This window comes from Rhea americana, unplaced genomic scaffold, assembly GCF_003343005.1.
Source record: "Rhea americana isolate MKP2758 unplaced genomic scaffold, rheAme1 scaffold_1, whole genome shotgun sequence".
NCBI classification, from domain to species: domain Eukaryota; kingdom Metazoa; phylum Chordata; class Aves; order Rheiformes; family Rheidae; genus Rhea; species Rhea americana.
The window spans coordinates 18,176,409-18,199,846 of record NW_028185038.1 but is presented as its reverse complement, the minus strand read 5'-3'; the positions used below and the strand labels follow the sequence as shown (position 1 = coordinate 18,199,846).

The window sequence follows — 23,438 nt, the reverse complement described above, 5'->3', positions numbered from 1 at the left end:
CATGTTCAACATGTGAAAAAAATCAAGCCAAGAGTCTCTAATAAAGATGCCTTGGAATAACTAAATGCTGATGATGCATCTCCGTTGTCTCTGAAGCTCTCCATCCTCGGCACTGCAATATCCTCAGGTATCCCCCCATGCAGTTTCTACTAACCCATGCACAGAACGACTTTGCTCCACCTGCCTTTCCCTGGCTTCCTCCTCCGCGCAGCTGCTGGTTTTCACAGAATTTGTAGGACTCACATGCGCCTTTGCATCATCTTTGCCTCTTTCCGATGTGGTTGATATCAATCACAACAGCAGGGAGGGATAGACAGAACAATCATAAAGGACTCATTTCCTTTATGATAGGACTCATTTCCTAGAAAATCAAGCTAAACCCATAATATAGCTGCTATCAACTGAACTCTAAATCTACATTCATCTCTTGGTATGATAACATTCATTCCATTCCCTTCTGAAAAGACAGGGTTATTTTTCCCAAATCAAGAGGATATTGAAGAAGGTATCATTGATATGCTGGTGATCAAATACCTGAAAACGCAACCATGATCAAGATACCAGTTTCTACCTTCTACCAGTCATCTTTTATGCAGCAGAAAAGCATCAGTCTAGCAGTGAGCCAAGAGGGATGCACATTTCCAAAAGCACATACAGTAAACTAGGTATTTATGAAAGAGCAGCACTCAGGAATACAAAATAACAAAGGAGAAGAGTTGTATTTTCCTCTAAGTCTTATTATAAGGAAGCTCTCCTCCGTTTTCTTGCATGATGACCGTAAGTCCCACCACTTGCTGCTTTTTTGGATGTTCTACAGAGACAAGTGTTATGGGGGGGCGGGGGAGAGTCAAGCAGACCTGGAAACAAATTACACATGCACTAATCTGCACTGCTTTGAGAACAGTTTCCCTTTAATAATCACTACTCCTTAATTTCATAAATATTGAAGATGTGCAAACCTCAGCATCAATATAACACCGACTGATGGCAGTAAAAAATTCAGCAGGCTATGATTTACATGATGTAAAACTGCATTTAACTTTCCCAGCTTTGCAGTATATAGTTAAGAATATCTTCATCCTTCTTTCCGTGTTCCCAGTGTATGTACCACTGTCCTACATGGAAACCATATAAATTAACAATGTGGTTAGTTCTACTTGCCTCTTCCCAAAGCCTTAGAGATTTAAAATTCATGCAAGATGAATGAATAAATCACCTGAAAAATCTTAATGAACCTTCGTCTACTCTTTTATGGCAACCGGGGGGCAAGACAGGCCTTTTATCATTTGACGTCTGTGTTGATGACCGAGGCCCATAAAGTGATGAAAATCCATTAGAAGCATCTCAAGGCAAGATTGGGCTGCCAGCAAGTTGAGCTTCTGAGCTGTTCCAAGTTTTAACTTGCTCCGCTTTTGTTTCCTCTATTTCTTCCTCCCTCCTCATTATTTATGTCAAACTGAAGCTTAAATTGCACAAGCTGGAGAGCTTCAAGGAGGTCTTGCAGGTGCAGGAAGCTGAAGACAGTCCTGCTCCCTCAAGCTCATAACCTTCCTTCAATGATGTGGTGTCAAAACCGTAAGGGAACAGCAAAACAGGCAATTTCAGACAATGCAGGGCAACCGGATTGCACCTACACCCTCTATAACATACACTTACAAACATGTATCATAAGTATTTGAATGAATTTCTTAACAGGGTCAGATTACAAGAGTTTCTTCAGGATTAATATGGGAAGAAATAAGTGTGGACAAGAGTGCATTTACTTCTTTTCCTGCAAGATGTTTAAACTCCTTGCTGTAGATGTAAAGATTTACCAGAAGAAAAGAGACTTCTGAATTATTTCCATGTTAACACCCCAAGGCCTTGATCTCACAAACAATTAGGCATGCGGCTATGTGATTAGTCAAAATTACTTCAATACTTTTAGCGACATGTACATTTTTACAGTATGTGGACATATGGTAATAAGAAGAGATTAAAATCTGTTAATGCAAGCTTGCTCCTTTGAGAAAGGGAGGGAGACAAAACTGAATGCCTTTGATTGCATGTACGACTGTAACACTGAAAAGTTAAAGTTATTAGCCCTTAGGAAACCTAACTCCACTTTATTCAGCCTCCCGTTACCAGGTTCCTCCGAAAGGGCCCTTTAAAAGCTCAAAATCAACATGGTCGAGATTTTTAAATTAAGCCAATTTAATATGATACCTCTGATACAAATTGAAATTATTTTTCTTTTGTACTTTCCCCTTATAAATCAGGAGCTTTCTTTTTTTTTCTTCTTCTTTTTTAATCTTTTTCCTTCCATGTGCAACTTGAATGCCGAACCAGAGCGGCTGCGCTACGCAGAACAGCTATTTCCTCCTGTGGCTAAAAATGCCGAGCCGGGGTACAAGCGCGCTTGGAGCGTGAGCACGCCGCGTGCCGAGAAAAGACTCGCTCGACTCTTGTTTCTGATAAAAATGCAGCTGCAGCACCCACATAATACATAACCCGTCCTCATCTTCAGAAACAGGCTGCCTGAGCAGAAAAAGAGCGAGCTCCTTTGGAAGTTGGAAGAATGAGCCCCAGATCCCTACGGAAATCCCATTTAGGGTAAGAATCAGCACTGGGAAACAGCCAGGAGGGACTATTTGTACCGAAATACAAGCCATTAACTTGAGCCAAGCTCACAGCAAACGACTCCGCGGGCAACTGCTGCCTGCAGATAATTAGTTTAGAACCTATTTTAACATGAATATTTTATCGTGCGGCACAAAACTTGTTACAGAGAAGAATTAGAGAGCCGGGACGTCTGGAAGCGCTGGAGAGGTGATCTGTCAGGGCCTCGTAAAGAGCCTGCCAGAGGAGAGCACGTGCAGTGATTCGGGGAGACCGGATTTCATTAAAGCTGCACCAATCCATTAAGAACCTATCTGGCGGCGAGCTCACGAGTGCAGCTCACTGCCTGACTGCATTTTGGTGACTTAATCCATGGGCAGCGGTACACACACACACACTTTCCTGCTGCAACACGGTGTTCACTTGCATCACGAGTAGCTAAAACGTTCAGTACGTTTAACAAGTTGCTCCGTTTTTGCAGCACAGCCGCATGCCCTGGGACCCGAAAGCTGCACCGTTGCATTAAAACGTGTTCTCCACATGCACAGGGAGGGTACCAAACTGCTCTGCTGCGCGTGCAGAGCACAGAAAAGCGGGCTCACATGCGTATTTGGAAGACTGGTTGCAAAGAACAACAACAACACTAATTTTGTGGGACTTGTCTTTTTCTTAGCAGATCGTTAGTCCAGATCTCAAAGACCTTGGGAACATCCAGCTGAAAAGAATGTCTTCATTAGCTGCAAACACCTTATTTTCAGCCTGTAATTGGTCTGAACAGAAAAGTTGGGGCTTTAAAATAAAGAATAAAGCAATACAATATGTAAAACAATATAAGCGTATTTTGAATTTTTCCATCATACGGTCAAGTCCTCCCTTTGGCAGAAAGGTCTTCACAGAATAATGGTGTGCACATAGCAAGGGACAATCTCTTCTGATTTGTCCTGTCCTTGCCTATCAGATTCCTTAAACTGCCCTCACCGTTCAAAATCTGAACATCCTCCAAAACACATTAGCAACCATCTTATCTACACCAGTACCTGCCACATGCAGTTGGTATTTGCAGCGTGATTTAAACGCCAGCCACGAGCTCCCCTGGAAAGCAGAGACTAGATCATCTCACCTCCGGTGCTTCTTCCCCAAGGTTGCAAAATGTTGCACACCTCCTGTTGCAATCCAGGCATCAGAACAAAACCTAAGAAATATAATCTAATGCCAAAATTACAGAGCCTTGCAGAATCTTATGTAGTGGCATTTAAAAATCAATGTTAAAAAATAAGATAGGGGATATATTTAAAAATCTCCATTGACAGAGGAACTAGGTCAGGTACCTGTTTCGCTTTTCCTACCAGTGCAACACCTGCGACTTGTGTTTTAACAGCACTATTCAGAGAACCTAAGCGGTAACGCTAGCAAATAACATATATTCTGACGGAAACAGACCTCTGTTTTACCTTCACTTGTTTCAAAGACTTCCCAGATGAAGTTTCCTTTGGGCCCAAGGATACAGGTTTGGGTGGGCTCTAGTTCTAGCCAAGGTATCCTGCCCAACCCAAGTTTAAATCCGCTTCCACAATGGAAAACAAGGTCTGTCAAAGAACTGGGACCAGAAGACTGGGGTTTGGTGCTACTGACTTCAGCAACAGCTGGCGGAAATGCATCTCAGCAATGTTCATTTGTGATGGCTATTTAAAGAACATGCTTATCTCCGTGTCACTCTATGTATTGCACTTCAGTAAACAAGAAGAGTTTCTTACAATTCTGCATTTAAGCACTTGATTCAACGATAAAAATCTTCCACTGAGGGACGACGTGATAAAATCAAAAAAAAAAAAAGGATGTAAAAGAAAGCAAGCACTGCAGGGAACTGTGGGTGGTCAGTAGAAGAGCTTTTAGTTGCCAGTGTCAACAGCTGTGATCATGAAGATGGAGCAGCTCCCCAAGCAAAAGGGTGAAGTAGAGAGCTTAAACCCTACTCAGAAGTTCTCTCTTTTACTCTGGAGCTCCTAACTGTGTTGCTGAATGTAGTGATAGAATTGAAAATGCAAGGTCTTGCATCCACAGACTCTTAGTTCAGAGCCCAAATATTCTGCTTCTCACTTTTGCTGAAAGGGAGAAGCAAAGATCACACCACGCCATGGAGCCAGCATAAAGAAGTTCTACCAAGATGTATTTAGTACAATCACATCCAACTCTTATTAGCATGAAAGATAGCAATTCCTGCACAGATTAAAGACACCGGGGAAATGAGAGAATTAAAGTTGTAACAGCAGTGGTTTACGCTTACCCTGTTGGATTACTTGCTAACTTGCTTGCTCTTGCCTACAGGAGACCTAGCTGCTGACAACACAGATCAAGAAAAGTGCCTATTTCAAAACTCCCTACAAAAATGGCAATCAAAACTTTATAGTTATCACAGCTGCCCTTGTGAAAACTTTAGAAGTCCTAAGCTCACCTACACAGAACCTTGGAGCATCACTTTCATAAAACACTCATCATCCAACTACATCATGGACTCTGTTTAAAAAAAGCTAATAAAATCATCTCTGCCTATGACAGTAGAAAGACAGTTTCGGCAAAAGGACCTAAAGCCACTTAAAACCTTTCCCATTAGGACAGCATGTTGCTTGGCCCTACCACATAGGTTAAACTGTAACCAACTTTAAGCAGGATCCACCATCAGATCGATTTTGTGTAGTCAGAATGCCAGGGATGATGTTGAAAGAGTTTCACACAGCCAGACAGTACCATTCTTACCATCCATCCAGCAGCTGTCGGGGGGGAATTTCTGAAAACAGTCCCAAGAACGTAAAAAGGCCATGCCATCCCCGTATTATCACGGAACAACCTACAAGCATGAGAAAAAAGATCTTTGGAAAGCAGAAGGAAACAGAAGATGACGTTGTTAATGGAAAAGAGGAAAAAAAACAAAATAAAAATAAGACATGTCTACAGATCTGGACTTTTCACACTTATCTTCCTACCTTTAGGAGAGCTACGAGCATAACTTCATCCTTCAGCTCTAGTTTTTTGAGATTAAAGGCGTCACGAGCCAAAGACGACATTCACCGTGCATCTGTTCTTTACAGCACGGGATAGACCGTGAACAAGCCAGAGCGACCCCGCTCCGGGGAGGAAGGCTGCGCCCCTGGAACCAGTCCATCCTGCAGGCATTGCAGTTTATACGGCTGCAGGCGACAGGCCGGCCAAACCTGTTCAGAGCTTACTGATGTGCCTACTGGCACGGAGGTATTTTAACATTGCTCTCTTTTTCCTGAGCACTCTGCCAAGATGCATTAATACAGCGTGTACATAAAGCAAATCCTGTAAGACGTAACGAAGTTGCATCCTGGCCCATCAGTAGTCACCCAGCTAAATATTCCTGTGGTTAATCATGATGGTTGAACATGGCTTTACATCATCCAAACACAACTGCTTGAAAACACAGAAAGAATAAAAAATTCTATTTTTAAACACAGCTCCATCAACAGAATGGCGCTACTGCAATCATACACAGGAGGCAATTTTACTGCTTTTTTTGCTATTCAAAACTGTAAATGTTATTCATTATTTCTCAACCATGAAGACACATTTAAGTCAGTTAGAGTTACTACTTTTAAAGCCATCCAAAATTCCAGAAGCTGAATCAAAACAGAAAAGATTTTGTCTTTCAGAGACAAGGAGTGTACGGAGCCCACCTCACCCCCACAACCGAGGTGTTGGAAACACTTGGTCCTGTATCACTGACACACTCACTAAATACATATATTTTTCTTCTTCTAGTAATTACTGTAACAACAGTAAGTCACAGAACTTGAGTGCTTTACCACTGCCATCTTATTTTCATTGCTGTACTTTGCTTTACCTCTTGGGCAAATTCAGCAAATGAAAATCAGCTTGACTACAGGTGGTGTAAAACCAGAAAGAGTCACCATATGGAGATCCATACGCTTTGGCACTGCATCCGCATGTGACAGAATACGGGGATAAGAGCTCTGAACAACTCACGGACTCTGGATTTTACTTCTCTCTCTGACTGACCTCAAGTATTTAAATTTTAATCCCATGCTACATCCAGCATTCAAAATACTGTATAAGACATTGAACGTACAGGAGCCAATTTTTACTCTCCCACTAACGTGGAAGTTTCAGAGTTGGGCAGAGAGTGAGAGCGCCAAATCATTACGGATTTTAATACGCTGTTAACAGCAAGCGCTCAGAGTCCCTTTGCAGCAATACTGTGCAGCCACCTGCCATTAGACCCCGGCTCGTGGCTGCGAACAGCCACTGTAAAGTCACTACAACTCACGAAATGAGTCCAACTCTGCAAGCGCTGCAAGCATTGCAAGCTCCCATCTCGCTCCCATGTATCAGCTAACTTTAGAATATAACTATGCATAAGACTTGGCATACCGCTTCCACAAAGATCTCGCACAAAGATTTGTACCTAACTGTAATACAACACATCGAAACTCAAAATAGGAACTAAATTCACTTGCTTGGGTTTAACACATCAATGGTTTTCATGCATCTCACTTTAATCTCAAATAGGCATTTAACAGGAACCTTTTTCATGGCTAAAAAAAAAACTTTCACACAAAGCTCAGGCTCAGATCCCCTTGCTTTTATCACTGCTACAGGGTAGAATAAGAAAGCACAGAATGAAGGACAAGATTTATCCTCCTAATAACCTCAATCCAATCTCTAAGTTCTTTCATACCACTAAATGCAAAGATAACTAAGATACGCTCCTCCAGAAAAATAAACTGGGAAGATAACAGAACACTTGTTTAAAGACTTCAACCCAGCGGATCAATATCCTGTTGCTTAAGAAAAGGAATGTAAAAAAGACTGAGCTTTAATTTCCATTTCAAGAGCTGGGTTCAACTTCACCTACTATTCAACAGCCACTGAAGTGCTTTTTAATTTTGTCCTAGTGCCAAAGCATTCAGCGAACAACAACCAAAAGGACAAAGCCAAAGTTCAAAGATCCAAGACACAAAGCAGAGCTGAAGCTCCTGTACAGATGGGACACCAAGCTGTAACCTCATTTAATTTGTTGCAAGGAGATGTATTCAGAAAGTCCTGCTAATGATGAACAAAAAAGAAAAATGAAATGGGCACTCACTCAATAATCAAGGTGTCAGAATCAGAGAATTTGGGGAAACGGCTCTCACACAAAGGAGTGTATGGTGGAAATCACTAAGACAGGTCATCCCGCCAACAAGCATTTTACAAGAAATCAATTTATCCACAAGTTGAAAGGATTACAGAGGCTGGGGTGAAAGAAGCAAAAACAAAGAGACACGGGAGTATACACCGGCTTTTCGGGTCACTCAAGATTTAAGAAATTGCCCCAGGTCCTGAAATGAATTGAACATTTGGTAGCATCCCATATTCCTTTGCCAGAGCACAGACATGGGTTTTTCCTGAACTGTTCCCCCTGCACCGTGTTTGGAGCAACAGAGCGGAAAATGAAGAAGAAAAACATATCATAGCTTTTGACTTTTCCTACAGAGCTGCTTTTAGTAGCTATATATAACGTAGCTCCTAGATTAGCAATGGGTAGTATCATTTGATTCTTTCAAGACAGCAATACCAAAAATAGGTCACAATACTGCTGAATCCTTCGGGAAAGGTTTCAAAGGGAATTCAAGAAATTCTGTGTTACACCAGGGGAGTCTGTCATTTCAACGCCTGTTGGATCAGATATACCTGGGTAACGTCACTCGGTGGAGAAGACAACGTCACAAGGTGGCCCCGGACTATCCTTCTCTTCTGCTACTAACCTGGGGTACCGGACTTGCAATCTCCAGACCCCAAACTGCTGGAGCGAGAGCAGGGAATGCAACTAGCTGTGACTATGAGAGGGGATGGAGTCTCCTTTCAATTCAATCCCCTTCCAGTTAGGGCAAAAAGCCTACAAAAAAAGGCAGAAAAGGCAGGAACCTTTCAAAAGAAAAGCAACAAGAGGCAGAACGCCAGATGAAGCATAAGGTGGATTATATCCACATCAGTATCTAACAATTTTGTTATCTGGTATAACATATATTAGAAATAAATTATATTTTTAAAAGTATAACATTTATTATTATCCATAACGCAATCACCTCAGAGGAAATAGCAGTAGGTGTTCAGCAGCACACAGTAATCCATCAGGAAATAAAGGATATTGTATCCAACAAACTAGGGCAGCAGTTTAACCCACACAGCGAGAATTTGTGGATTTTGCATGATTCATCATGAATTCTGGCAACATGGATCAGCACCTACCCAAGAGAGACAAGTCCTTTCTCTGCTCTTTCTTTTAGTATTCTGTAAAACGGACTTAATACTAAGATATGTTGTACAATGATCACAAGAACTAATTAGTAATATTTGTAAAATACTTCAAGATCCCCTATAGGAAGAAAGTATTTAAAAGGCAAATGTTCCGTTAACCTGTAGTTTTGTACACTTGTAAAGCTGGCAATGGTCCAGAGGAGAAAAAAAAAAAAAAAGAAAAAGGTAGTTAGCACAATATATTGGAACTCAGAGACTAAATGAGTTTAAGAGAGATGAGAAAAATGGAGTATAACCAGGAGGATGAAAATACATTAGCTAAATTGTGCCTGTGTTAAGGAGATTGAACTGTGTGCAAAAAGCCTTGGGAATTTCAGATAATAAACACAACTTCAACACGGCAATTAAAATAAGTATTTATAGAAATAAAGCTGTTCTTAAACTTACAATGTTCCTTCAACACTTTCCTTAGGGAGTAGAGATGTAATTGTGTATAAACAGCTGAAATTATTCTTGTTTGTAAACTGTGGCATCGCTTTCATTCCCCTTGCACAGTGGTTCTAGGAAATTTTCAGCAACAACTCACTGAAAAATAATACCCCAAAATTTAATAATAACACTCCCATATTTTTTCCCAGCAATCTTTTTTTGGTAGCAGCATCTTCCATTCAACTACAAGTCCATATAGCACCTCACAACATGAAAGATGAAAAATTAATGCTGGCAAAGGAAAAGAGTGGCACATCCACCCTTTGGTGAGCCCTCTGTGCTCTGACAGTTACGCTCATTTTTATGCTTTCTGGAGAGCACATAGCCTTAAAGTTGGTGGTTGGTTAAGCGATAAACCCAAAGCTAAGCCAGTTTTAGAACTGGACATCCGCTTTGCAGTTAGCAGCTGCTTTTACGTCTGCGGAGCTCCAGCGTGACATCCTCATCTGCCAGTGCTGCTATGGTCATCTGCAAGATGTGGCTGCATTACGAAGTCCATCTGGTTTTGCCAGCAGCTTCTGCAATTTGACTTTGCTGGGGATCTGGAGACCAAATGCTTGCCAGGCCACCAGACATTTCAGAGTATAAAGTAAGCTCTGCCATTGCTGTTCATACCGTAGACAATTTAGCCTGTCTCTATGTTAAAGCTCTCAAACACCAAGTCTCTTCCCACCAACCCCTTTTTCATTTTCTTTCAGTTGCCTAATGCCCTACTAAGCGTCATTCATGCCCTGGACACCGCCATCTGCTTCCTCAGATAAATTCAGGAGATCCTAAGCTCTGACAAACCTCACCACAGGCAATATGCTCTTTGAATGGGATTTTGGATATATTGCTACTCCCAGACCAAAATGGAGAAAAGCACTGGAGGAAACAGGGGACTGAGCTAGTCCTAAGGAGATGCTTCTTTGACGAAGAGACTATGCCAGCACCCGAAGCAAGACCCCACACTAATGAAGCCACCAGACCAAAGAAGCTACTAGGCCATTCCAGTTTAAGACCCCCAATTAAATCTAGGATTCACTAACGAAGGCCATACACAGGAACCGGTTGTTCCCAAAACACACGTGCTTTCCTGCTTCGTTGGTTGGAGAGCGAGCCCTCATCTTCCTTCTGTACCTTCACACCATCTTTTGAGGGTCTCGCTAGGAAAGCAGATGGTGTGTCAGGTGGGCTCTTGAGAAGACTATGCTGAAGCAGATCTGCCGCTGACAAATACCGTATGATAGTCTTTTTTTCTCTCTGCTTCAGCAAGACTTGCACACTTAAAGTGAAGTCTATGGTGGTACTAACGCCGGTATAACACACAGTTCGGCAAAAAACTTTGAGAAAGCACCGCATGCAGATGGCGCAGGAGTAATGGGGGGAAACAGGCTTTTGCAAATGAAAATTGTTTACATGAGTGCTTCGGCATACCCAGCACAGCAAGGTTTATCTTAACTCGCTTCAACTGGAAAGGGTCTGGGCTCTAATAGAGAAATGCATGTGCACAACCCCAAGCAGAGCATTTCAGGATGAACCCCTTTGCCTGCCGCTTGCCTCATCACTGAATGTTACACACACACACACACACAAACATACGTATATAATATTTTTTTCTTTTCTAATTCCAGCATAAATATGCTTTTCTCAGTGCGCAGGAATATAGGGGTTTACACAGACATTTAACTTCCTACCTGGCTAGCTTCGTTTGGTCACATCTGCCTGCTGCTGTGCTGCTGGGCACCACTGCTGGTTAACGGGCTATTCGAGCTAATTGCTAATTGTCAGAGAGCTCCCAGCACCAGACTGCAACCTTTTATGCTTACAGTTAAACAAATCAACATCAAATTGGGAAAAGCAAATTCTTCTTCCAAGGACGTATGGTCAGCCCAGAGGCAGGCAGGTAGCCAAGTGCCTCCTCTGAAATTCCATAGGACGCTGAATAATTTCATGGATAACAACAGTAGTAATACTTAACAACACTTTGCATTAAGGCTTGTAATCTACAAAAAATAAACTGCTTTACATTCTACACAGTGTTGTGTCTGAGGACATTCACTGGTTCTTGTGGGTAGGGGAGGATGATGTTTGAACTGTTAATGTGCAGAGCCATATGCAATTTTGAAAATGAAATGCAAATGACACCTGGGGCATCCACTGTATTTCCGCAAGCACACGTATGCTGGCAGGCAACGGTACTAACTTCCATAGCCAGTGTTAGTTTAGCTGTGGTGGTCTGCAGATACAGGTGATGTTATACTAGAAGTAACATCACTTAATATCACTTGGGTTTCAGACCTGAAGACATTTTCATTTTTTTTGTTCCTCCCCTCCCAACTATATCAGCTGCTCTCGGTTCTGGAAAGCGTTCTCAGCTCACAGCTGAAGTTGCACCGAGCTCCTCTAGGACAGCTAAAAACAGCTCCCTTCAAAGTCTATCTGCGTCCTCCCAATGACTCTGCACCCACTTGGCGATTGCCTGAGCTTAAAGCACGTCTCATCATCCCTACGCCAAAATTTAACCACCATGTTTCCTGCTGAATGGTGGAAACACTTGTCTGTCCTCTTGAGTCCACAGATGCAACGATGGGAAAGCCAGACTAGAAACTCTCCAAAACTCCACCCTGGACCTTCAGTGCAAGTGTTAGTTATCACTAACGTAGAGCCACATGCGAACTGCAGTGTGCGCATACCACTGGAGAGCTAGTCCAGATCAAAACCATTAGTAGCCTTGGCAGAAGTTGGATAGGCAGGCAGAAAGCATAGAGAAAAGAGAAGAAGTAGGAGGAATGAACAAATGAAACCTGGGCTACTGATACAGATTTACCCCAGGGATAAAGCAGGCCACGCCTGGACACATGGCTCTCCATGCCAAACACTAGTTCACATTCCTTCCCTCTTTAATGATTCCCTACCTTCTCAATCTTTAAAATGATCCTTAAATATTTCATCTCATTAACAGTGAGGGCCTAAGCACTTAATATGAGCACTGCACTTTAGCCTAAAACCAGGTTTCTGCTTGAGTCTTGATATCAATTATATTAAAGAAAAATGGGGAATATGTGCACGTGTTCATGCAATTCAATAGTGTGAGGATAAAAACCAACAGAAAAAACAGTTACAAGCCCTTGATTAAGGCCTGCATTAAACTATCAGGCCCCATCAAAAACCCAGTTGATGAGTAGTTATTTGGCCACACACAGAGCTGTGATTTTCATCCACTTTAATAATCAGGGAGTTCGGATTTACTGCTAATGTGACATTGATGAACAGGAATGATGCTAATGTGACATTGATGAACCGGAATGACAGCTCAGCCTTGATTAAAATTAGCCATGGCTCTTTAGCACAGGACAAAACAGAAGGGCTTCACATATAACTTGCAGCTCAAATCCTTCTGAGGCAGAAAGAAACAAGAGGGCGAGGCAAAGGATGACACGGGGGGAAGAAAAAGAGTAAAGAAAGCCAAAACAGGATATCCTCAGAGTGAATCCAGGGTCCTTCAAGGAGTCTCATCATTTCAAACCTTCTTCCCACTGCTCAGTTCACCTATTTTTTGTAGGGGCATGCAGACAAACCAAAACAAAACCATCCCACCTATCTTTTCTTTAAATCTGCTTTCTGGAAGGTCATGCGAATCCTCCATAGCTGGTCTCTACCTGCCAGATGTTTCTCTGTCCTCCAGTCCACACTCCACTGACAGCCTGCAGGCCACCCACATGCTGCCTTGTAACAAGGTCATTAACCAGTGGATTGCCTTCCACCCGCCTGAAGACCTGTCACCTTGTAACACCCGCCTCCATTTATGCAAACCCATAAAATAACACATAAAAGAATTTGAGTCAAAATACAAGCCCAGAAGGCCGAACGTGGGCATCTATACCCGACCTCATTCTCAGACTTACAGCTCCTAGGGACTTCACTGAGCATCAGTGAAGCTTAAGCATTGTAATTTTGAAATTATTAGGCAAAATGACTTAGGGACTTATAGAGGCTCCACAGCAAGTCAGTGTTGGATCTGGAAACCGAGCAGAGCAGTTCGGAGCCAACTCCAGCTCTTCGAAAGCTATATTCTAATGTTCAACCCCGTATCTCATCGGAAATGCATACCAGCTCACCAAAAATGCCTGGAAGATGTCACAGGAATGCTTAAGAATAATTGAGGAAAAAATATCCAAACACATAACCAGCTCAGAACTGGATCCTGTTCACAAATGCATTTCCAAAGGTTTACATTCAGGAAAGCTTTCAGGTACTTTAATCGAAGACTTCAACTTTATACACTCCACAAACACCAATATCATCCCCAGTGAAGTTTGGGTAACACTGAAGATACATATTCATAGGATAATAGTCTTGTTAAAAGCCCGATGCTAACATCTCAGAACACACAGCATTTATAGGGCAGTCAAAAGCAATCTTCAGATTTAGTTTCCAGCTGTGAATTAGTTGAAACAGCACTAACTTTCTGTAGTTACATTACTTGTTCCTTTTATAAACAAAATATTCTTTCATTCACGATATAATTTCCTAGATTATCCATTATTAAAATTCCCTCTCAAAAATGAATTTACATCTGAATTATCTCATTACTTCTGAACAAGCCAATTATTGCCTCTAGTGAACAAAATAATTAGACTTGTGCTTGCTGCATTTGAGATTTTCTTCAGCAGTCCCAACGTACTCACAGTCTCAGAACACAGAGCTACATAATGCAGAAAGATACACACATACACACGCACATGCTCACGGAACAAGTAAATGGAGCACTTTTTCCGCCTGAATATTGTTTTTCAAATGAATAGGCTAATTTTTGGTGTATATATACACGGAATTGCTCACATAGTAAGAGCCCACAATGCGAATCAAAAATTTAAGCTCTACTCATCAGTCAGTATTGATGGCGGTGAAGAATCTAATCTAATTTGTTCCCCCAAAAACAGAGTCAGCAGCCTTTACTTCTGACACTTCGTCTACGCCATACCGTATTACCGCAAACAACATGAAACACTGCTTCAAGATGGCAGCTGTTTTCTAAAAGTTGGCAAAGAGACTCATTTTTAGTGCACCATATAGAATTTAAACCACATTTACAGCAGAGAGTACAGAATTTGCAACATTTAAAAGACTCCTCCGCTAGCCCTATACCGTCCCTTTGTCGGAACGGATGGTATTGTCAGCAAGCCTCCAAGCTTCTGTTTCCACCACGGTATTAACAAAAATGCTTCACTACGCGATTGCTATTTCCAAGCTTTGCACCACAATGAAATGCAGCCGTAGCTTCCCCTTGCCGAAAACTCCCTTACGAATTCAGAAATAAATCTTAAGCTCGAAGCAGCTTGTTAAATGAAGCTGCTAAAAGCAGTATCTGCCCATCAGGGGACTCATGAAGCTCCAAGTTCTAGGGTTCAACTCTCCTACAACCGCTGAATGGTGATCAGTGGTGTAAGGGGTGCAGGAGCTGGATAAAGTTCTTGCCCTAAAGTCATACGTGAAGTTGGCCCTGGCTGGAAGTAGAGTCCAACGCTTTAGCCTAGTGACCAACTTCTCCACCGCAATAAAGACCTTGCATTTATTTCTGTTTTGGATTTTCAAACACGCTGACACAAACTATTGTTCAGCAGGAAGCAAAGTCTCTACTACTTTTGACAGATCTTGAAGATTTTAAACACTTGACAAATGCAAGTCTTAAATATAGACTTGCATGGCTCTCGTGACTCCTGCGTTCCGCGGGCCTCTTCAAACGCGAGAAATGCCATGCTAACATGAATGTACAACAACCGTATCAATACAGGTGTCACTTACCCTTTTTAATTTTTTTCACTATTGTTAGCTTTGAAAACTTCCCAATAATCACCTGAATTTTGCTGCTTGGAAATCAGTTGACACCCAAACGGCAAAATACGATCGCTTTACCATGCTGATTCCTTTCTTACATTCCTTCTACACATCCACATGTTCCGTCTACACATGAGAGCACTAACATGCTTTTAGCAGCTAATACATCACAAATCTGTAGGATCAGAGGTTAATGCTTTATTATAGCTGAAAACAGGGTTTCCCAGCTGCTTTCACGTGATATAAATCACTGAGTCCAATCTCTAGCAGCTCTTGCAATAGTGGCTACTAAAACCAGGCCAGAATGGATGTGGGGTGAACAGAGTCAAGATGGTAATTACAGCAATATGAATTTATGGACCCAGTTCATCTGGTCTACCTGGGATAGAAATGAATCTGTTTTAAAAATCAGTGCCACACACAACATAATAGTTTCCCTGCACTGAACATTGTCAATGGAAATATTGAGCTTCCCAGCAAGATCCCTCATGTATTCAGTGGCACAGAGAATATATTTCTAAATGTCTCTTTCGATAGGCTTCAAGCTACGTAAACAATATATCTTTGGATACCAATTTGATTCCAGCACCGGACTCCACGACTCCTACTTGACAAAGGAGCTGAAGTGGAACTAAGCAACATCTTCGCACTTGTCACAGCAAGTAACATAAGAATAAAATGGAAACATGTACTTAAACAGCAAAACAGACAGCTAAAGTCATTACCAAAGGTTCAGCATCTCATCACCAAGTGCTTTGGAAGTGTAAACGCAATTCTTTCGCCTAAGATCGGTTACACTTTGTAACCCACTTCAATATATGCAGAAGTGAGCAATGAAAACTAAAAGACAAATATTCAAAGGAGAATGGAACAAGCCTTTGCCAATGGACAACTCAGTATTCTTGCAAATTTATTGCAACATAAAACACGTAAGATATATATATATATATATAAAAAAGGCAGGTAGTAGAAGACTGGAAGTCAGAATGACAAGTATTCAGTTATTTTCTGGATCTGCAGTTTTCTTCTGGTTTAAAAACAGTGCATAGCTACACTGCTGTCCTAACAGTGGTGCTGGACTGGAGACCTTTCAAGCCTGACCTCCAGCCAACCATCGATGGAAGATCAGCCAGAAGTCGAGAACTTCCACAGGCTACAAAACTAATCTGGGAAGAATCTAAATGAGTGTCTGCTAAGTTTCGTTTTATCAATGCTCCAAGACTACCACTGCCTTCGCTTCAGGCATATTAACACCACTGGAATGGTCAAGTGGGCTAGGCTTACCCATTTTTGTCATTCATCCAATAGAGATAATGTCATCTTTGCTTTGCTATATCTTTGGGATGTAACTTGTTGAAAATCGTCATATATCATGATTTATAGGAGATAACTACCATATCAAGAGCAGAAGGAAAGAAGAGTGTGGAAAGGGATGTATTTGTGTGAACTGAGCTGTACTAGACCACTCGAAGAGCAGCAGAGTCACCTGCTAGGCTGAGATACTAAAGCAGGGAGGACACAAAAGGTTAAGAAACACACTATTTAGGCCTTGCCATGAAAAACAAGTGTCTGCCCTTCACCTAAATACTGGGAGAGAAGTATATAACATTCTTCTGTCTGCAAGAGTGTCATTTTCCCAGATGAGGAAAAGAACAAGCAACTTTCATGCTTGCTCCCCCTATAAGTGACCCTGGAGGTGTAAGAGCAGAGACACCGGCGGAGCCCGGCTCCCTATTTCATTAATGATTTGCAAAGCCTCTCTCTGCCAGCTGCCAGAATGAATACCTGTCTTTAACCTCAAAAATTTCTGAAGCAAAAAGATTCATTTTTATATTTTGTATATAAGTTAACAAGCAGAGAAAATCAGATAGCTCACACCTGCTTCTGGGGCCTCTTGGATACCTCAATGATTCCCTGCATTAGGTGGAGCAGGAATATCTCCTGCCACAAAGCATTAGCAGTACAATAGACAACACATTGGAGTATAATAAAAACAATACAATCCTCATTTACCAGCTGGATGAGAAGCTGTCAAAGCAATCAGCTGGGGAAGATGACCCACCAGGCAAGTCTGAGAAACAGAAGATGAAGAGGTTTGGGGATTTTTTTTTTCTTCTCTAGTTTGAATTAATGCTACAATGATTATAAGTGAAAGAAATTGGAAGGAAAGCTCTTCTTCCCTTTCTTTCCTCCTCTCCCCAGCACTGTTTATGGAGAGAACCTGACAAGCCTTTGTAGTCTTACTTTTCTGCTGAGAGAAGTTCGAACTTCTCTTATTCATTTCTGCACCAGCACTGCTCTCCTGTAGAGGATCCAGTCCTCTGATACGCAGTCTAAAGTACTATGTTTCGCATTTTTTAAAAAAATTAATGAGCTATTTCAAATGGAAGATAAAAAGAAAAGTCTCCCTTTCTTTCTGGAAGAGTGATACAGTAACACTGAGGGTACCAGATGGCCATCTCCTTAGAAAGCAAATGCATCCATAAGTGTCCCCAAGTCAGGTGCAAACATCAAACAGACAAGCTCCAAGCAAATACATATAGTTATTGCCCCTTAGAAACCAGGCACTTTTGCTAGCACTGTGAAAAAACAGAAATCTCTTCTCTCTTTTCTTCCTTTTTTCCCTCCTTCAATACCGTGAAATTTCCAAGAAGAGCTGAAAAAACTGAAGTGTCTTGGTCTCACCAGGGAAATAATTTTCCACAGCTGATTTGATCTGTGAAAACATTAACCTAACAGCAGCAGCTGCGCTCCAAAAGCAAAGGATGTCTCCGAAACAGCACAGCACCGATCATCCTCACAGACAAGTTCTGCTAGACAGCCTATAAAGCCAAAATTGCCATTAATTTGGTATGTGGAGAAAAGCAAAGATTGTGGTCAACTAATGAATCCAAGTATCTGTTTTGGGGTGCAACTGGGAGCAGAAAATAGCACAATCAAAACACACACAGCTCCTCACGGGCTGGTTGATCAGCCAGGGACTCGTTGATCCAAAAAAATGAGAAAGGTAAGAAAGAACTCTTTGCCAGCGTAACTATTTAAAGAAAGCTGCATTTTATCCTAATGCATGATGTTCTTGGAAGACGTTTTCCTTTTTCTCTAGCTCTCAGTATGCTGTGTGCCATGTTGCCTAGTATTTCTCCTCTGTCTGTCCATCTGCTCTGCTGATCAACCTCAAGAGACCAACTTTCTGGGCTGGTATCCCAAAGCCGGCAATGGCACGAGCCAGGAGCTAACCAGGGCTAAGCGGTAATAACGGCAGCATCTGGCTTCAAGGCTGCCTCTTGCTGGCATCAGGTGAACCTAAGCACAAGGGACTAAGTTAAATGCTAGAAGGAAGTATTTATATTGGTATTATTGGAAGTATCAGTACTTTAAATTTTTGACAATCAGCAGTTTGTTTCATTATTAAAAATGGGGTTTTGTTCTCTTTTCAAAGGAATGTCATTGCAGCCAGTCATTAAAAAAGACATATTCTATATGGCACTGTAGTTGTCTTACAAGAGTTTACTCCCATCTGTTTTTTTTTTTTTTAACTTCCACTAAGAGACAAAAAAACCTAAGCCTTTTAAAAATTTATGCTTTCTGTCTGCATGCAGTACTAGTTATGTTTTCATTTGTTCACACTGTAATTTGGGTACACAAAGATTATAGTTTCACCAAATTCGTGTCCAACTGTGGCCGAGGTATGCTTAGAAGCTATCAGTCTTTTGTAAAACAATAATCTCCAGACAGTAGAGACAGTGAGTCTAGATCTATTTACCTTACTTTTGTTCACAGCAAGAGGAGTTGCATGATCAGAGGAATAATATTGATAAATTATGAATAATACATATCCGTATCAGTATTCAGAAAATGAAGAAATTATAAACAGCATTTGTGAATCACTATTTCTTTACATTATGGACAGGTATACCCACCAAGAAGATACCCTGAAGAACATTCACAAATGCATCTTGCTCGTTACACAAGTGAGGAACAAAAGCAAACTGGTATCTATTGACACATGGTAATCAGAAATAATTAAAACTAATAGGCAAGTTTATACAAGGTTAACTTTAAGGATACTTAAGTTCAGAAATAACAGAGGCATCTTCCACAACAAAGAAATGGATTGCGATTAAGTACTGTCAACTTCTCTAGTAAGTTAAGGAAAACAGATGATGAGAAGATGACTTCTCATTTGCCCCGATCTCCAGAGAAATTGGCTAGTCTCTGACACAGTGTTGCTTCATGTAATATGATCGAAGCTACATGAAATGGGAAAAACCTTTCAAATATTGAATTGTACCCTGATGAGCACTTACGCAAAACCAGTAAAGCTTTAACACTCCTGTTCTCTGGTAAATTCTGAGTCCTACTGATGTTGCCCAAGAAAACAATACTGTCCCTGGTTCTGTCTTAGCCACGCTGAACCAATACAACTACAGAGAAAATAATATGATTTTTATTCCTCTGAACACCGAGAGAATCTCACCTTAATTCTCAATCTCTTTAACCTGGGCAAACCTCCCAAAAGCAACGTTACCATAAGCGGAAGGCAAAGGGCTCCAACAGTTTGGCCAAGAGGACAGTTCCTGCTCATTTCTAAGTGTCACCAGAACTACAGATGTTCAAAAGCTCTGCAGGTGCAAAGTCACGAGCCACGCTAGGAAATTATAGCATAGTTTCAGCAGCAGAGCCCACAGCTGAGTAATTTATGCCAGGAGCTAACTGAAGGCTCAAAGAGGGATCAACACGGCCTCGTTCTCCTGCTCATGGTCTTGGCACACGATGCAGCAGACGGAATGTTATCCAGCTGGTATTAACCAAGGAGGATGTGTAGGAAGGGTTAGAACATACAAAGCAAGAAAGTCTCTTCAGCGGCTTACTCAGCTTATACATATTCCTCCAATATATTGCTAGTTAAAAGAAAATAAAAAAAAAGCTCACTACAAACATAATAAGCAAGACTGTACTAAAGCATAGTTCTGAAGTCAGACTCAGCAACTATTTCTTGGTAAATGTTTTAGGTCAAATGCCAGTTGTGCTCTCCATGGGAACACCAGTGACTGGACACTGAGTGTACCGCGTATTTTCCAATTAAAAAAAAGTTCCACGTTTTGAGAAGTATGGGGTGGGGGGGAAGTGAAGTCAAAATATCTCTTTCCTTCTATTTTCCACATATGCATGATCAGAAGGCATTAAGTGGGCTAAATACATTAGAGAATTGTAATAATCTGCACTCAGGGCTCAGAGTAATGGAGTCTTGCAGCAAGGCCTGACATTAACCTGCTTAATTTCACTGGTTTCGAACCCACCGCATCCGTTCCCTCGCACAGCTTCATAACTGCATCATTAACTTCCTATAGAGACAATCAAACCTATCATTCCTGCTTGCCATGGTTTCATCAAAATGTATTATAATTTGCTTATCCACTGCCATTTGCATCAACTGGATATTAAAATGAAGAGGAAGAGGTTTCAATCTTCCTTCCCCACATTTAATTTAATTGTATGGCCTCACTTAGTTACGATGACTCTTCTTGGTGTATAAGACATGGTTTATGCTTGTTTTAGACCCATTCAGAAGCTCCAACATCCAGTAAAGGAAAATGGACTGAAAAAACAAAATGGGATTAAATGGAGCATTTTCCTTACTGAAAACAAAAGAACAAAAAAATCCACCCACTACAATCAATTATGGTTTTCGCCTAAAGATTGCTTCTGTTTAGCCATGAGAGATGGCCTTTGCATTACTTAACCAACCAGCAAAGAAGGCCTGGTGTAGTTTCCTACAAAAAGAAAACAAAACAAATGTCTCATGGTTAAATGACACTAAATATTAAGATCTGTTTCAAGATAACAGAGATTGTGTTATTATGGTAAACATCAGACAACTCAAAAACCTAAAAGAAATTTCAAATTGAAATCTCCAAGTTCTTTTTTTCCTTAGTCTTTTATTACAGGATTCATAACGCTCTCAGAGTATTCCTAGAAGATCTAAATATTTAATAAAGCAGTTCTTCAATTCAGGTTTTTCCAGCTTTGGGTTTTGCTCTTCTACTTAGACTAAGCCAGAGAACTGCATCTGCACCAAGGTGACATAAAACTTCTAAAAACGCATCGAGATCATACCTAGGCTGTATATGCAAGATGCCACACAAATCTTACGTGTATGCTCCTAACTTAGGAACCGATCATATCTTTCACTCACTCCTCTGTCAGGAACTAAGCTGATTTTGCAATTAGTAGATCAGGTCCACCGAATCTTGACCACAAAGCTGCTCCTGGTCTTGGTATGGTGCTGTCCAAGGCTATCAGGAGCTTCTCCAGACAGCTCAGATCCTGAAACCTAACACCCAGGCGCTGTTAGCAAGCGAGTGCTGACAAGATTTGCTTTAAAACCTTAAATATATTATAGTATATCACACTGGTATGGCTACGTGAGCACTGTACCCTTCTGCCTCTCCCTGCAGCACAACATATATCAGTATGGATGATGTGAGCCCAGCTCAGGAGCTTTCACTTAGATGCAAGCACAAGACTTTCCCAAGTCAAAGCAGTCGTCTAATAGCAACTTCTCCCCCAAGAAAAATCATTTCAGAATTTGTCAGTTAACTCGGACTCCATGCGAAACATAAAATAAATGCATTTCTTAGGCCTTCCAGGACTGTGCAAAAGTAATGTTTTCCACACTCTATTAACCGTGAAATTATAAAGCTTTGTCATTACTGCAGGTAACCATTACTACACAGCAAAAAAGGGCCTGAACTACAAACATCTGTGTAAAAGCCAGCACAGAGGTATTGCAAGGATAGCATGGCTTAGTGGGAACACGTAAGAGAAAACAGACTTACACGATAAACACCCAAATAACTTGCTATTAGAAGAGCTAGTGTAACATAAGCAGCAGAAATTTATGGCAACTTGGTCTAAAAAAGGAAAACAAGGAATTGTTACTGGATGTGAGGAAGATGTCTAACATAGGTGCCTATATGAGTAACTGCAATGGGAGATACATTATTAAACCAGGAGAAGGTAATATTGAAACTAACATTTATTTCCTCACTTCTGTCTGACAAGAATAGTTGTGTGAAAAAAGTAAGAGAAGAGGCATGAGAAATGGTGTCTTGGGGAAGATCTTCAGAGCAGAGCACACCTATCACAACCTCCCGCTGCTCGGACCTCCACGAACAGACCGGGAAAGATTGTCGCTATAAATTAAAGTCCTTCACTTAATGTTAATTGTCTTATTGCATATATAAGCCAAACCCCATATAGGACAGCACATGAAATTTTGAACAGACTGTCAACCACCAGCTATGCTGCAACTACATTTATAAGTAGATCTTACCTACTTGTGTTGTGTCTAAGCTGTCTGGACTACTTGATAACATTTCCTAACACAACACCACAGCCTCTGTGCAAGGCCTCTAGACTTCCAGTGGAGTAAAACCCTCAGCACACAGGCATGGGATCCAGAGATGTGGAAATTCTTGATCTTTTGACTGAGCACAAGATATCAACCCTTTCAGCTCTCAGACAAGACATCGCCTGTTTTCCTCCTACGTTAAACAGAGCTATTCTCTGGATTTCAGATCCCTATCCCTACTCAACAGGGTAAAATAGAATTTATTTTCTTTTTTTTCTCTGCAATCATATAGCATCTGAAATTAGACAAGTGCCTTTGCCATAAAAAGGGAGGCCAGATACAGTGAGTGATTGAAGGCTCTGAGAAAGGATTAATTCCTGAAGATTAGTAAGAAAGAACATCAAGCATTTAACTATAGTACAAACCAAGATAAAGCCCTAAAGCGGTTATACAAACTTCTAAAATGAGATAAGCTCCTAAAACAACAACAAGAGAAAATGCTGTAAATAATCTCAGTAAATACCTCGCATGGCTTTTATCTTTAATACACTATTTTATATACCAGACACGCTCTAAGAGAATACAACAGTAGTAAGACACTATATAATTGCAAACACAATATAACAGTATAGATAAGTGCTCAATTTTGTATGGTTAATGTAATAATACTAACCTGGTCTATTGAAACTAAAAATTACAGCCTGATCTCTGTGTTTGTGAGAGTAATGCAACCGGGTATTCAGATACAGCACGCCTCCTTATCACATCTCTAAATAAACATTTGACTTTCTTCAGTTATCTACTACGTTTACAGAGTATGGAAAGGCCTTCTGTCGGGTCTTTTCCTTTTTCTTTTTCTTTTTTCTTTTCTTTTTTTTTTTTTTTTTTTTTTTTTTTT

The 23,438-nt window shown here is 41.0% G+C and overlaps 1 protein-coding gene across 1 annotated transcript in view; it reads right to left on the bottom strand.

Annotated features, from left to right (window-relative positions):
- Positions 1–23,438, bottom strand: part of EXOC4 (exocyst complex component 4) — a 370,959-nt gene that overhangs the window by 232,243 nt on the left and 115,278 nt on the right. The window lies entirely within an intron of this gene.